The 3614-nt window shown below is 36.1% G+C and overlaps 1 long non-coding RNA gene across 1 annotated transcript; it reads right to left on the minus strand.

Moving 5' to 3' along the window:
• Positions 1-223: 223 nt before the first annotated feature.
• LOC144369821 (uncharacterized) lies at positions 224-3229 on the minus strand. The gene is made up of 3 exons (XR_013429607.1): positions 3095-3229; positions 592-752; positions 224-367 (listed from the first exon to the last, which is right to left on the minus strand). It is a non-coding gene; the product is annotated as an uncharacterized LOC144369821 (long non-coding RNA).
• Positions 3230-3614: the final 385 nt, after the last annotated feature.

The raw sequence follows: 3614 nt of genomic DNA on the forward strand, positions 1-3614 counted from the left end.
CACTTTGTAAAAAACTTCTTAAAATTTTCTTACAACAAGAAAACTTTAAAATCACATGTATGCCATCTGCACTAAAAGACCTCAGAATATGTGTGAAACAGCGTATTATGGGTTGATTTCCTTTCTCAGGAGCCCTGTACCTTTCAGGGTAGAACTTTTCAGGTTCTGGCCAGTACGTGGAGTTTTGATGAAGACTATATATTGGTATAGCCACGTTAGTTCCTTTGGGAATGTGCACCCCATTGAGTTCAACATCTTTTTTACAGACTCTCAAAATTATCTCAATAATTGGATATAATCTGAGAGTTTCATTCACCACCATGTCCAGATACTTCATCTCAAATAGTACATCTTATGTAACAGGTGCCTGGAAGAAAGAAATTTTTGTAAATTAAGATTTGGAAATGACTTAAAACTCTGTTGACACAGTACACTGATGTTTTCAGAGCTCCTCAAATAACTCATATTGGTAAAATACCATAGCATTTACAAAGCATTTAATAACCATCATGATTTTAGAACTGCCCAATGGCAAACTGATATGCCCAGAGATTTTAACTCTCTTCTCCCCTCCAGGTGCCATTCACTCACCTTATTGGGAAAAGTCTCATCAATCTCCTGCTGAAGCTTCTTCTGGACATCAGGGTGGGTGGCCAGTAGATACATAATAAATGAAAGAGTGGTGCTAGTGGTTTCATAGCCAGCCAAGATAAAGATAATAGACTGGGCTGCAATCTCCAGATCAGATAGACCTAAAAGGAGAGGAAAGACAATTTGGTCTAAGCAGGTTCATGCACACTTTACAGTTTACATGAAGATAAATCAGAATAATGATCCAAAATCCCATGAGGAAAAACTGAAAGAGCAATTCATAATGTTCCTCATTCTGCCACCACCCCACCATGAACACAACTGGGTGATTTCAAGGGACAGTATGGATGTCAAACAAACAGTATTTTTCAACTGTGCCTTGCATATCATGAAAGTTGTTTAGCTATAAATAGTGGGTAGCACTATTCCCCTGGGGAAAAAAAATAAACTTACTCTATCTAGAATGTAGGTTGAAGAACTTTAAAAGCATTTGCAATACTGGCATCTTTGCAGGAAAAATAAAGGCCATGATTGACAGAACTATACTAAGCCACAGAGAAATTTTTCTGCACAAACTGTGGTCCATGGACCAGCAGCATGGACATCTTCAAGGAGCTTATTAGAAACACAGAGTCTCAAGCTTCGCTCTAGAGCTACAAAATTTAAATCTGAACTTTCATGAGATGTGGTCAACCCTGTGCACAAATTAGCCTAAGAATCATCAGGTAATAGAAGTCCTGGGGCACCAGTCTTAAAATTTGATGACCTCAGGGTGTGTAGAAACTATACAGAGAAAAAAAAACTCAGAAGAGTAGTGATTAACCAGAGTCTAATGAGTGGTATTAAAATCACACAAGAAAGAATATGTTGATACAGGGTATTAGGCAGAAGCCATAGGACGATGAGGTTAAGTGAGTGGAATTAACATTGCTTATCAATCTTGAGCTGAATGTCATCTTTCCTAGTACACATCCTCTCTATTTGCTGAACTTCATAATCATCAAATGGCCTTTGTGATAGAAGGTGTTGTTTCTCTTGACTTTTCTCCTGAAAAGTCACATTCAAGTATTCATCTCATTGATTAGAGAAATGATTAGAATTTGTTGATACTCGAATACCTGAAATAAACATGGAATACATTCCAACCATGTAATTCATAACAAAAAATAATGCAAAATAAGTGTGAGAAACATCTACATGGAATTCTAGCTTACAGAAGCTTTCTATGATGCTATTGTGGGAAATCTCAAATCGAGTTTTCCCCACTACTGGTATAAACCCAATGATACTGAAATGAAATTGGATTATAAACTTAAGTTACAACTGTTCAGTACAATCTGGTAGCCACTAACCATATGTGTCTATCTAAATTTAAATTTTAATGAATTAAATCTAAATAACAATAGAAAGTACACTTCTTCAGTAACATTACCTACATGCCAAAAGCTCCATAGCCACGTGTCCAGTGCAAGAACCCTTATGTTAATGTGTCCAAAACCCTTATGTTAACCTATGAACTTAGGGGTAAGGTGACTTATCTGTGATGGTTCATTGATTATGGAAAATAATTCATTTTGGTGAAGGATATTTGTAATTAGGAAAACATATGAATTTAGAGAAAAAAATGGATAAGGGCAATCTCTACACCTTCTTCTCAGTTTTGTTATGAAACTAAAACTGCTATAAAATATAGTCAATTTTAACAATCAAAATATAAGATGAGGAAGAGGGAAGGGAGAAGGAACAGAAGGAGAAGGGAGAAGTTGTTAAAAGACTTAAGTCCAAGAGAATTTGACCATAAAAATAAAAAATGATAGCAAGAGAATAAATTCATAGTATATAACATCATACTGACATAAATAAGAATGGAACTCTCTTACAATCTAATACCAACTCATAAATGTAGGTAGATGATAGAATGATAAAAATAGCAGTTTGTAAACATCATAATTCAAATGCTTTATATCAAAAATCATTCATGTATGATAAAACTAGTTGGTGAAAGTATGCTGAGGAATAGGAAGTTTACACAGTATAAGAGGTTTCCCTTACAACATTCTTATGAATTACATGGGAAAAAGTTAATCTTAATATCAGGTGAAGCTAGTGAACACATTTTCACCCAGTACTGCCATTGACCCTCACCACTACTGGGACAGTGAACCTCCTGATTGTATGTACAAATGCAAATATCCAGGCAGAGGTTCTGATTCAGTGCATCTAAATGAAGCTTCGAATCAGCATTTGTTCTGATGTCAATGGAAAAAAGACAACAGACTAACTTCATGACTGAAATGCTTTCTCCTAGTTTCCCTTCAATTTTTGAGCCTTGTTATACCTGTATGATTCTAGACAGTACATGTGGGCACCATTTGCAAAATCAAAATGTGTATCTTCCTGCAATTTGGTGAAAATTTATTTTCTCTAGAAAACATGTATATTTTCAGGATAACTTGCTTATTTGAATTTCCCTGTCAATGGACCATGAAACATTCTTGGTTACCTTGGTAGGGCTCCTTGTCTTGGGAATTCTGGGAATTAATCATTAACTGGAGAAAATCAATGCAGTTCTGGAAGCAGAAATGAAAATGGAAATGACAAAATCAGTCATAAAGTCAGAAGTACATCTGGAATGTAGCATTTCACCTCCCTTCTTAGAATGTGGGTCCTTTAAGTCCAGAAGTCTGGCTAGGGTTGCACAAACCACCAGTGAACAAAACATGCATGTATAAACCATGGAAAACAAGATATTTTTCTGAGAGAAATCCAGCTATGGTGTCCAATATCTGTGGTCTTTGCTCTCCCTAATGCTGGGTTTGTCTCCTTTTCCTGTTACACCTGCTTGCCCAGAAAGTGGTCCTGGACTTAAATTCTTTTAGTTTGCCTTCATTCTTATTCAATGGCCACACTGAATACACTTGGTAGTTTCAAAGATGATTAGTAGCTTTTGTTTGTGTATCATCAAATTCTCCACCCATTAGGCACATGATTCGATCTTCAGTCACACTTGGGTATGGCTGTCC

The sequence above is a fragment of the Ictidomys tridecemlineatus genome, chromosome 2 (genome assembly GCF_052094955.1).
Source record: "Ictidomys tridecemlineatus isolate mIctTri1 chromosome 2, mIctTri1.hap1, whole genome shotgun sequence".
NCBI classification, from domain to species: Eukaryota; Metazoa; Chordata; class Mammalia; order Rodentia; family Sciuridae; genus Ictidomys; species Ictidomys tridecemlineatus.